Here is a 14052-nt window from a genome sequence, read left to right as displayed (position 1 = left end):
TTCAGACCCTTTCCTATGAGTCTCGAAATTGAGCTCAGGTGCATCCTGTTCCCATTTAGTTTTTTTACCTTAATTTGTCAAGTCAGTTAAGAAAAAATGTATTATTTACAATGACGGTTTACCCCGGCCAAACCCTAACCTGGACGACGCTGGGCCAATTGTACGCCACCCTATGGGACTCCCAATTACGGTCAGTTGTGATACAGCCTGCAATCGAACCTGGGTCTGTGGTGATGGCTCTAGCTCTGAGATGCAGTGCCTTAGACCGCTGCAACACTCAGGAGCACCATTAATCATCCTTGACATGTTTCTTCAACTTGATTGGAGTCCATCTGTGGTAAATTAAATTGATGATTCGTGATTTGGAAAGGCACACCCCGATTTGCATAAGGTCCCACAGTTGACAGTGCATGTCAGAGCAAAAACCAAGCCATGAGGTCAAAGGAATTGTCCGTAGAGTGCCGAGACAGATCTGGGGAAGGGTACCAAAACATATCTGTAGCATTGAAGGTCCCCAAGAACACAGTGGCCTCCATCATTCTTAAATGGAAGAAGTTTGGAATCACCAAGACTCTTCCTAGAAATGACAAATGACAAAATGAGCAATCAGGGGAGAAGGGCCTTGGTCAGGGAGGTTACCAAGAACCCCATGCTCACTAACAGAGCTTTAGAGTTCCTCTGTAGAGATGGGAGAACCTTCCAGAAGGAAAACCATCCCTGCAGCACTCCACCAATCAGGCCTTTATGGTAGAGTGGCCAGACTGAAGCCACTCCTCAGTAAAAGGGACATGACAGCCCCCTTGGAGTTTGCCAAAAGGCACCTAAAGACTCTCAGAGAAACAAGATTCTCTGGTCTGATGAAACCACGATTGAACACTTTGGCCTGAATGCCAATAATCACGTATTGAGGAAACCTGGCACCATCCCTAAGGTGAAGAATGGTGCTGGTAGCATCATGCTGTGATGTTGTTTTTCAGCGGCAGGGACTGGGAGACTAGTCAGGATCGATGCAAAAAGGAACGGAGCAAAGTACATAGAGAACCTTGATGAAAACCAGAGCGCTTAGGACCTCAGACTGGGGTGAAGGTTCACCTTCCAACAGGACAACGACCCTAAGCACAAGTCTCTGAATGTCTTTGAGTGGCCCAGCCAGAGCCCAGATCTGAACCCGATCGAACATCTCTGGAGAGACCTGAAAATAGCTGTGCAACGATGCTCCCCATCCAACCTGACAGAGCTTGAGAGGATCTGCAGAGAGGAATGGGAGAAACTCCACAAATACAGGTGTGCCAAGCTTGTAGCGTCATACTCAAGAAGACTCAAGGCTGTAATCGCTGCCAAAGGTGCTTCAACAAAGTACTGAGTAAAGGATCTGAAACCTTTTTTATTTTTTAGTACATTTGCAAACATTTCTAAAAATCTGTTTTTGCTTTGTCATTATGGGGTATTGTGTGTAAATTGACGAGGGTAAAAAACAATTTAATCAATTTTAGAACAAGGCTGTAACGCAACAAAATGTGGAAAAAGTCAAGGGGTCTGAATACTTTCCGAATGCGCTATATAACATGTTGCTTCGTCTCAAATCTAACATTTATCTTTTCCCACAATTAGCAAAACCTTGCACTCAAGGAGCAAAAAACAAGGCTAGGTTTAAACAACTGTAAGCACATTGTCAGCTTCACACTATTTGCAAGACATTACACACAGTGATTTACAAAACACTAAACACACTTGTATACATCCGACACAGAAGTATATCATGATGTCACTTCCTTGCAATTCCAAAGCACTGACTGTCAAATGACCATACCTATGAGCCAATCTGTTAAACATAGCCATCAGATGCACAAACACATGACTGCTAAATTGTAGACACACCAATCAGGTTTAAACACTATAAAAATGCAGCAGGTAGGTTCACCTACCTTCAACCAAAATGGAAGGAGTCCGAAGAAGAGTGAGGGTGAGAGGAGGCGTACACAGAGGAGGAGAAGGAGGTAGAGGAAGAGGCCGAGCCAAAGTTTGAGGAAAGACCTGAAGCAGGAGGAGAACGTGCACAAAGAAGAAGACGACCAAACTTATCAAATGACATTCGTGCAACACTAGTGGACCATGTTGTGAACCACGGATTGACGCTGAGGGAGGCTGGACTGAGAGTTCAGCCAAATCTTAGCAGATATACAGTGACATCTGTCATAAGGACTTTTTGACAGGTAAAAGATCTGTCTACAGTTACAGTAATCAGCTGCTTATTGTCAGCACCATATCAGCACTTGTGATACCCCTTCCTGTGACATTGTACAGTAAATTACATGTACTATTCTCTACATAGGATTGAGGGTCGGGAACGACAAAGAGGAAGGGGGCCCATATTCACACAAGAACAAGAGAGAGAGATAATAAACATGGTTTTGGCCAATAATGCTATCAGGCTCAGAGAACTACAAGCCAACGTTATCGGTGACCATCCCATTTTCAATAATGTCCATCAGGTCTCTCAGTCAACACTGGCACGCATCCTGAAAAGACATCAGGTTCAAATGAAACAACTTTATCGAGTGCCTTTTGAGCAAAATTCAGAGAGGGTCAAACAGCTGCGGCATGAGTATGTGGAGGTTTGTATTGTTCACTTTAGCACTGTGATGTTGTATACTGCACACATTACTTCTTTACATTGACTGTATACTAGACCTATCCTCAACTACACAATCTTGTCTTTCACTGTATTTCAGGGAGTTTTGCAGATGGATGCTGAGGAAATCCTGCATGAATTCATATATATTGATGAGGCAGGGTTCAACCTCACAAAAGCAAGAAGGAGAGGCAGAAATATCATTGGCCACAAGGCTATAATCAATGTCCCAGGGCAACGTGGGGTAACATCAACCTTTGCGCTGCCATTTCACAGCATGGGGTTGTCCTCCGTCATGCCAAAATTGGCCCTTACAACACACCTCACATTCTCACATTTTTTGATCGATTGCACCACATCGTCACAGCAGGTAATGAAATGCACCAGATGCAATACACGGTCATCTGGGACAATGTGTCATTCCACCGCTCTGCTTTGGTCCAGAACTGGTTTCAACACCATCCACAGTGGACAGTACTATACCTTCCACCATACTCTCTGTTTCTAAACCCTATCGAAGAGTTTTTCTCTGCATGGCGGTGGAAGGTTTACGATCTCCAGCCCCAGGCTCAGGTACTCCTCATTCAGGCCATGGAGGACGCCTGTGACCAAGTCAACGCCGCAGCTGTTCAAGGATGGATTCGACATTCAAGACGGTTCTTCCCGCGTTGTCTTGCTAATGACGATATTGCGTGTGATGTCGATGAAATTCTCTGGCCAGATCCAGCTAAGCGATGAGATAATGTATAGTATGTTTATTGTAGTATTTTCTGTACAATATTGTCAGTTTTCTTTCAGATGCATGTTTTATGTTTGTTGTTATGTACTGTAGTTGTAACCTGTACTGGATACAGTATTTTACGTTTGTCTGTTTGCTGAGTTAACAGTGTTATGCACACTACTGTAGTAGCATGAAAACTGGGACATGTTTTGTTGTGATTCTCCATGTTGACATGTTGACTGATTTGGGTATATGGAGAGTAAATTATATTTTCCTCAGTCTGCAGCATTGGTCTTGTGTAGTATTTGCATAGTTGCACTTTCTCTGTGTACTTAATTTACAGCACTCTAATCACTGACAATTAGACTTGGTAAAAGTGTTTTAGGTTAGCAACAGTAGTGTGTAACTGGTTCAAAAAGATTGAAGTCATATGAAATGTGTGTGTTTCGTATGGTAACAAAATATTATTTTTATGAAGTCGTGTATAGTTTTGACAAGTGTTCCATTTTGCAAATGATCTGAAGTGTTGTGCTACTTTGGTGTTGGGTTGTGCTAATTGTGTGTAGTGTTTTGACAAACCAGGCCCTGTTTTCAAAATTGTGCTTAAAACAATTGAAAAAATAAAATAAAATACAAAATCCCAGATTCCTACTGCTGTTTCCACATGCTTAAGGTTTTTGAGTATATTGGCATTACATTGTGTTTGTTTATTTGATCATTTAAAAACAAGCTACATATACAAAATGATTCACTTGATTAAGAATAATCAAGGACAGTGTGAGCGAGGAAAAAGTGTGTGAGAGTGAGAGAGAGAGACAGGACGCTGATCAGACAGATGGTTCAGAGATACAAAGTGTCTGAGAAACAAGCGTAGTGTGTGGGCCTCTTTGAGAGAAATAGACAGGACAGAGCCATCAAAAACCACACAGACATAATACTCTACACAGGCTTATCATGGCTAGGAGCCTCCTGTACATCTCTATACTAACTGGGTCAACACAAAGTTGTGCATCTGTTTCACCTTTTTATTTGAGTAAATCTTGAAATAATTCAAACTTTCAGTGTGATTTTTTACATCTGAAGGTGTAGATTTGAGTTTTCACCAGGAGGTGGCAGTGAAAGAAACTTCAAATCAAATCACAAGAATGTATTGACAGATATGATGTAAAACAAGATTGCACAATATATACAAATATGTTTAATATGTATTCTGGTGCTTGCTGAGGATTCTCATGTTTTGCAGTTTGCCCTGACATTCATGTAGACTTTATCAGCTATATAGAGAGAGAGAGAGAGAGAGAGAGAGAGACCATTAGAGCTCTCAAAAATGATCTTACATACAAAATACTAGTGATATTTAGTGATTTACAGTTACCAAGCACTTAATTAACAGTACATGTTAGAGTCTATTGGGTTAACTTGAATAATATAGAGCTGTTCATTGTTCCTTCTAATTCTAGGAGGAGGATAAAAGGGAAGCAAGACAAGAAAAGGGGGAAGCTAAACTTTCATAAATATAATATTGCTCATAGCGGGCAGAGGGCAGGGGCCCTTGTTCCAATGGAAGCAGTTGGGAATTATTATGTTCATGAAATAACCCTGCATGGCACTTTACCCCTCTCTTTTCGACGTCTGCGTCGGCTGGCACAGTGGTACGTGACAATGACAATGGCAATGGTTAGGATCACGTCTGCAATGATGATGCCAGCCATGGTGCCAGGCTCAATCCTGTAGCAGGACGGGTTATCTGGTAGAGGAGGGTGAATCATAGAGAAGATAGATAGGAGGGGACGGAGGACAAGAGTGGGATGAGTGAAGAGTGACAGGAAATATAATTATTTTGGTCCCCATTGTGTGAAAAATCTGGAATTTGTGTATCTCAGTTCTGGTGTTGTGTTTATCATGATACCTACTTGTATCTGGGTCAGTCACAACTTTTTCTTGAGGAGAAAAATGAAAAAGATATTGTCAGTGTAATTCTATTATACACTGAGTGTACAAAACATTAAGAACACCTGCTCTTTCCATGACAGACTGACCAGGTGAAACCTATGATCCCTTATTGATGTCACCTGTTAAATACATTTTAATCAGCGTAGATGGCCAGATGCTCTGGTTAGAGCCCGTTTGCGCTGTTCTGTGAAGTAAGTAGTACACAACGTTGTACCAGATCTTCAGTTTCTTGGCAATTTCTCGCATGGAACAGCCTTCATTTCTCAGAACAAGAATAGACTGAAAAGTTTTTTTTAAAGTTATTTGTTTCTGGACATTTTGAGCCGGTAATCGAACCCACAAATGCTGATTCTCCAGATACTCAACTAGTCTAAAGAAGGCCAGTTGTATTGATTCTTTAATCAGCACAACAGTTTTCAGCTGTGCTAACATAATTGCAAAAGGATTTTCTAATGATCAATTAGCCTTTTAAAATGATAAACTTGGATTAGCTAACACAACGTGCCATTGGAACACAGAACTGATGGTTGCTGATAATGGACCTCTGTACGCCGATGTAGATATTCCATAAAAAATGGACAGAAGTACTCGGTCCACACTGTATTTCTGATCAATTTCACGTTATTTTAATGAACAAAAAAATTGCTTTTCCTAGTAGTGTATATATATATATATATATATATATTCCAATTCATCTCAAAAGTGTTCGATGGAATTGAGGTTAGGGCTCTGTGCAGGCAAGTTCTTCCACACCGATCTCGACAAACCATTTTTGTATGGACCTCGCTTTGTGCACGCTGGCATTGTCATGCTAAAACAGGAAAGGACCGTCCCCCAAACTGTTGCCACAATGTTGGAAAGTTGGAAGCACGTCTAGAATGTCATTGTAAGCTGTAGCGTTAAGATATCCCTTCACTGGAACTAAGGGGCCTAGCCGAACCATGATTAACAGCCCCAGACCATTATTCCTCATCCACCAAACTTTACAGTTAGAACTAATATATATATATATATATATTCGGGCAGGTAGCGCTCTCCTGGCATCTGCCAAACCTAGATTAATCCATCGGACTGATAGATGGTGAATGCGTGATTCATCACTCCAGAGAATGTGCCACTGCTCCAGAGTCCAATGGCGGCGAGCTTCACAACACTCCAGCTGACGCTTGGCATTGCCATGGTGATATTAGGCTTGTGTGTGACTGTTCAGCCATGGAAACCCATTTCATTAAGCTCCCGACGAACAGTTCTTGTGCTGACGTTGCTTCCAGAGGCAGTTTGGAACTCGGTAGTTAGTGTTACAACCGATGACAATTTGTACGCACTACGCACTTCAGCACTTGGCGGTCACATTCTGTGAGCTTGTGTGGCCTACTACTTTGCGGCTGAGCCGTTGTTGCTCCTAGATATTTCCACTTCACAAAAACTGTACTTGCAGTTGACATGGGCAGCTCTAGCACACCAGAAATTTCACAAACTGACTTTCTGGAAAGGTGGCATCCTTTCCAAAAGTCACTGAGCTCTTCAGTATGGGCCATTCTACTGCTAATGTTTCTCTATGGAGATTGCATGGCTGTGGGCTCGATTTTATACACTTGTCAGCAAGTGTAGCTGAAATAGCAGAATCCACTCATTTGAATGGCTGTCCACATACTTTTGGCCATGTCATGTATTTCTCAGATATAGGACAGACACTGCAGACCAAACTTCCTTTAGATTTTTTTGGGTGGGACTATCTCTTGTCCCCATTGATGTGGAACTCTATTCGACACATTGGTAGAGTCCACGACCTGACGATTTGAGACTGTTCTGAGGGCAAAAGGGGGCAGTGCAACACAATATTAGGAAGGTGTTTCTAATGTTTGAGTTACTTAGTGTATACTGTACAGATATAGCTTTAGTAAAAACAATATTACCTATTTCACTGGAATGTCTGAGGGTGAGAAGCCTACATGTAGAACACCAATAGAGGCTGCAGTTCAGTTTCTGTTTACCCAAACTGCTTTGTGGTCTTATTTTCCTGTGTGGGACCACCTTGTATGTGTGCAAGGGTGCAGTCAGAAGCATGCGCTTACACACACACACAAACATCAATTCAGATAGGGGTGTGAGTATAGGTGTGAAAGTTCATCACATCACTTACCACAGAGGCAAAAGAAGAGAACCATCAGCAATGCTGCGTTGTCTGACATTCTGGGATTACCACCGTACAATATCTACTTGAACAGAACAGTATTAACATAATTTGTGTCTGCCTTTACAAACACAACATCCCTATAGAGACATTTAAAGTCACCACACAAAACATCTGGTTTATTGAAACATCAATATTCACACCATATGAGATGCATGGGTTTCACATGGGAACACAAACTACTCTGAATTGTTGGTTGTTGCATTGGTTCCCTTGTCCAACTTGTCTATAAACAGAAGGCTTACGGTGCATACTATCCGCATTGACACTGCACACATCTGATTGACATTTCAGTGGAACTGAAGTAGAGCACCTTAACTAAAAGATTTTCCATAGAAAATGTACTTTGAAAAGGTCACCAACATAAGAATGAGTCACATGGTTGTGGGCGTATTTGCAATTGTGAAGATAGGACTGGCTAATTAAAAGTTCAATATAAAAAAAGAGTTGGATATGCTACACAGAATATTATTTTATTTATATAGTGTAGTTGAACAAAAGAATAAACATTCAATTAAAAAATCTGAATTTACAGATTTAAAATGTAACGTAATCAAATGATCTGAATTGAGACAAACATTTCAAAGTATGTCTTTTAGTGGAGTGCTATGGAAGCAACACTCCAAGTAAAAAAAGTTTACCCGAATAAACAAAATAATACATCGCAAACAGAATGATCTTACCTTAATGTAAACTTATCTACAGGATGATGATCAGTTACTGTCTTTCACTAGGGCTTGCTAGGAGTTCACTTTTGAATAAATGTTTCACTACTCCTCCTCCTACTCCTCCCCTGTTTCCCTTATATGTCTGACACACTACATTGCCTGTTTTTAGGTGTAACGGCTGTTTGAAGGATGAGACCAAGATGCAGTGTGGCACGTGTTCATGATTTTTAATAAAACTGAACACTGAATAACAAAGAGAACGAACGAAACAGTTCCACCTGGTGCAGACACAAAAACAGAAAACTACCCACAAAACAAAGGTGGGAAAGGCTACCTAAGTATGGTTCTCAATCAGAGACAACGATAGACAGCTGCCTCTGATTGAGATCCACACCAGGCCAAACACACAGAAATAGAAAACATAGAACACAAAACAAAGAATGCCCACCCCAATTGAATGTCTTTGATAATTCAATGTTTTACACCCAACTTCTATGTTTTTTAATTTCAGGAGGAGGTTAAGCCTGCACTGAAGCACTTACAGGAGAAGCTGAATGTCTTCAATGACGTTAAACTGACCTGTTTAACGTCATTGACCTGTTTAACATCATGTGATCGCAGCCACATTTCCACCCTGTGGAATTATGGATGATAGACTGGTGACTGATGTTACTATCAGATACATTCTTGTTTGCTATCTCCAGAGCCAGGCTCAGCACACAGAGAGGCAAATCAAGGAGGAGTTTGAGAAGCTTCCTTTGTACCTACAAGAGGAAGAGGAGGTCAGGATGGTTGCACTAAGGGAGGAAGAGAAGTAGAAGAGTCAGAAGATTGAGAAGATGAGCAGAGAGATATCATCACTGTCAGACACAATCAGAACCACAGAAGAGGAGCTGGGGCCTAAAAGCATAACATTCCTACAGGTAAGGACCACTGTACTTTATAGAGAGCATTCTTCCCCAGGCCTTTGTTATAAGTAAGAAAGTGTTCTCAAAATACCTGGTATAATAAGAGATGGATAAAATGTATTTTGTTTCTCTGCAGCGCTACAGTGCCACCTTGGAAAGGTAAGTGATCTGCCTCCAGTCTCTCTCTTCTCAGTGGTTCAGTATCCAACCCCACTGACTCCTGTCTGTCCTTCCAGAACCCAGTGCACATTGCCAGACCGTGAGAGGGTTTCAGGAGGACTGATTGATGTGGCAAAGCACATGGGTAACCTGCAGTATAGAGTCTGGAAGAAGATGCAGGCAAGAATTCAATACAGTGAATATTAGATACAATTGGGATAAAACGTTAACACCACTAAAATGTTCCAACACAGAAAACAAGAAATATGCTTAGTGAATCAAATGTATGATGAATAATGAGATTATGTCCATACCTCAATTTGATTTAATTATGGTATGTTTGTGTTGTCTCTGTTCAGTTCCAGTGACTCTAGACCCCAACACTGCAAACTCATATCTAATCTTGTCTGATGATATACTGCAACTTCCAGACAACCCAGAGAGATTTGATGACTATAAAATGGTCCTGGCCCCTGAGGGCTTTAACTCAGGAATACACGATAAGGTTGGGCACAATACAGGACTGTTCGTTGGTGTGATCACATAGTCTTGCTGGAGGAAGGGAGACTTCGGCATGTGTAGAGGATCCTGGGGTCCGTGGTTTTGAAATAGGTATGTAACGCTCTAATGGTGCCACGTGTTCACAGACTTGATCGCCTAACCGTGAGACAGAAACCCAAGATGGTCAGAGTGCACCTGGACTGGTACAGAGGAAAGCTGTCATACTCTGACCCAGATAATAACACACATATACACACATTCACACACACTTTCATTGAGAGAGTCTTTCCATATGTCAGGAACCACTGTATTCTCCATCCTCTGAAGGTGTTACCAGTGAAGGTCTCTGTTACAGTGGATACTGCCTCCGTCTGAATCAGGGATTAGCATGTTGAATGGGTCAGTAACACTCACCGATGCCCTTCACCTGCTGTAACACTCTCATCAGTCAAACAATGATAACTCATCATTGTGTCCACCTTGTCAACAAACAGCAGGTATACACATCTGACTGACATTACAGTAGTGCAGAAATGGAGCAGCGTGATTTGAAACTTTTCCCTTCAGACTATTTAGTGAAAAAGGTCACCTATAAAATAATCATTCAGGAGGTTGTGGGTGTAATTTTATTTTTTAAGTGTATTTGCCATTGTGAACATAGGTAACTTGCTGATAAAAAGTTGTATATTCTTTAAAAAGTCTGAGTTGGGATAGGCTACACAGATGCCACCTTATTTCCAAACCATACAGTTCAAACCATCCAATGATACTTATCATGTGTCTTAATTAAGACTTCAATTCAATTCATGAAGTTAAAAAGACTCCATGGGCCATCCTTGTCAAGACTGCTCCTCAGCCCTCCTAACACAGAGGAAAGTGGTAGTTGAGCTTGCATTACACTAGATGGGGTGAGTGTATTAAAGTGTATCAAACAGACACTAGAGGGCATCCTAGCCTTTCCATTAGGACAAAGAAACACTGAATCAGCTGTATAAAAAATGATTAAATCATATGCTGGAGGCTTTGTCCTGTCCTGAAAAGCTAACAAGAGCTGCTAGTAGGCTAAAGGGTCTGGGTTGAATAACTCTTTGATTTTGTCAATCTAGGATAAATTGCCATTGAATTAAAGAATATATGCAGATTATTCAAATAAATTACTGACCTAATTATTTTCCTCAATAAACTGAGTTCAAATGGACTTGATCTTAACCATGCCTGAGAAATGCTAAACATGTCAATATAAACACTTTGTGCTAAAATAAGACAAGCCAGATTCATGTCTTTCCTAGCATGCATGTAGACGCTTAACAGTTTGATAAGGAATAGTGGGTGTATGCTTTGATGCTGGATTCCACTCCTGTCATTGGTATGAGACCAAAGCAGCCAATGAGACTGTTCAGTTAGATTTCCTCATGCAGATACCAACCGCTGCAGTGGAGAGGAACTAAAGGCTTCTAAATAATACAGTAGTATGTGATGATGGCATATAGGAAGATTCCTACTACATCAAGGAAATCTCTTTCTTATTCTCTACTCTTTCTGCCCCCCCCCCCCCACACACACACACTAGTTGCAACCCATCATTCAGGGCAGGTGAGAGCCCCACCAGTTTTGAGCTCCACCTGTTTTGAGCTCCACCTGTTTTGAGCCCCACATTTTTAGCAAAAACAATTACAAATTGAACAGTCTCATTGGCTGCTTTGGTCCCAAACCAATGAGAGGGCTTGCCTGTTTTGCATGTTATTTTGGCATTAATACATGTCACATATCAGTTTGCAAACAATGTATATAAACAATATATATATATCATTGAGTTAAGAAAGCCACATACAAACATGGTCTCTTTTTGGTTTTCTTGAATAAGGCAGCTCCAAAATGCAGGTGTTTCAGCCTAGCTCAGTGCTTTCTGTGGTGGGGCAAGCCAGCAGAAAATTCTAGCCCCTTGGATGCTGCCATAGAGTTACGTTAGAAATGCCCATCCAAGAAGGCTCAAGGTCATTGGCCACAGACAAAATGACGTCAAATGACATTATACAGTATGTACAGTAGCTTTGATTGGACTGATTATGTCAACTCCTGAGTGGTCCAGCGGTCTAAGGCAGTCTCTCAGTGCTAAAGGCATCATTACAGACACCCTGGTTCGAATCCAGACTGTATCACAACCGGCTGTGATTGGGAGTCCCAATGGGAGGCGCTCAATTGGCCCAGCGTCGTCCGGGTTTGGCTGATGTAGGCCGTTGCTGTAATTAAGATTTTTTTTTACTGCCTTGTCTGGTGAAATAAAAAATAAAATAAATACCTTCAAAATCTTAGCTAGCAGTCATCATCATGAATCAAATCGACAATCTACTGGCAAATCCTTGTCATATAAAGAGAAATAATGAAGAGAAATTATAGATTCAACAATGAGTGGTTTGGAAGGAATCAGTGACCGTGGCTAACTGCAATCGTTGCAAAACAATCACTAGCCTGCTATTCAGTGGAGTGGCTATGTGGTCCCAAATCTGGGATTAAGGAGCTCTTTTCCAAATTTATAATGATAAACATTCAACATTGGCCATGCGGTCAATGAAGCATCATTTGTGCCGTGCTTTAAACAACTGTTAACTTGAAACTGCAAAAACTCGGAATTGTAACTCTGGCCTCTTTCTAGAGCTACGACCTTAAGATCAATGACGTCATCATGAGTTCACAGTTGTCTTGAAAGCACCATGAATTCAGAGAATGCTAGACTGTGATGACAAAATTTGTACATGAAGGACCACCGCGCCACCTTCCTGTTGAGTCCAGAAATGTATTGTATGCCGCTGCATAAATTATGCAATATGCCAGGGAGATATGTATACTGTAGCTAAGAAAGTAATACTAAGTGTATGTTGTGTAGTAAGCTGTTAGTAGCCCATGTGCCTCACCCTAATAGTTTGGTCTATTTACCCCTCTTAATTTCGCCTACTGTTCTGACTTGGTGGTGCACATGTAGCCTATAAGCTGTTTTAGAGAAATGTTATCATTGAATGTTGTAAGAGCTTCCATTGTCTGCTTATATGCCCCTTTATTTATCTTATGGTTCTGACGTAGTGTACAGGGAGAACACTGTACAGCCTATATTCTGAATTCTGTCGCTGTACATTTCAAAAGTGCAAAAAATATAGTTATACTGACTACTGTCCTAGTTTGCTCATTAATGTCTAATCGAAATTACGGATTGCCTCTTATCAAATCAAATCAAACTTTATTTGCCACATGCGCCGAATACAACAAGTGCAGACTTTACCGTGAAATGCTTACTTACAAGCCCTTAACCAACAGTGCAGTTCTAGAAGAAGAAAATATTTACCAAGTAGGCTAAAATAAAAGGTAATACTAAAAAGTAACACAATAAGAATAAAAATAACGATGCTATATACAGGGGGCACCGGTACCGAGTCAGTGTGCAGGGGTATAGGCTATTTGAGGTAATCTGTACATGTAGCTGGGTGCGAAGTGACTATGTATAGGTAACAAACAAACAGAAAATAGCAGCAGTGTACAAGGGGGTTCAATGTAAATTGTCCGATGGCGATTTTTATGAATTGTTCAGCAGTCTAATGGCTTGGGAGTGTAAGCTGTTGAGGAGCCTTTTGGTCCTAGACTAGGCGCTCCGGTACTGCTTGCCGTGCGGTAGCAGAGAAAACAGTCTATAACTTGGGTGACTGGAGTCTCTGACAATTTTATGGGCTTTCCTCTGACACCGCCTATTACATAGGTCCTGGATGGCAGGAAGCTTGGCCATAGTGATGTACTGGGCTGTTCGCACTACCCTCTGTAGCGCCTTACATGTCAGATGCAGAGCAGTTGCCATACCAGGCGGTGATGCAACCAGGATGCTCTTGATGGTGCAGCTGTAGAACCTTTTGAGGATCTGGGGACCCATGCCAAATCTTTTCAGTCTCCTGAGGGAGAAAAGGTTTTGTTGTGTCCTCTTCTCGACTGTCTTGGTATGTTTGGACCATGATAGTTCGTTGGTGATGTGGACACCAAGGAACTTGAAACTCTCAACCCGCTCCCCTATAGCCCCATCGATGTTAATGGGGGTCCTGTTCGGCCCGCCTTTTCCTGTATTCCACAATCAGCTCCTTTGTCTTGCTCACATTGAGGGAGAGGTTGTTGTCCTTGCACCACACGGTCAGGTCTCTGGCCTGATCCCTATAGGTTATTTCATCGTTGTCGGTGATCAGGCCTACCATTGTTGTCAGAAAACGTAATGATGGTGTTGGAGTCGTGTTTGACCACGCAGTTGTGGGTGAACAGGGAATACAGAAGGGGACTAAGTACAC

The sequence above is a fragment of the Oncorhynchus kisutch genome, linkage group LG2 (genome assembly GCF_002021735.2).
Source record: "Oncorhynchus kisutch isolate 150728-3 linkage group LG2, Okis_V2, whole genome shotgun sequence".
Lineage (NCBI taxonomy): Eukaryota > Metazoa > Chordata > Actinopteri > Salmoniformes > Salmonidae > Oncorhynchus > Oncorhynchus kisutch.
This window is presented reverse-complemented; position numbering follows the sequence as displayed.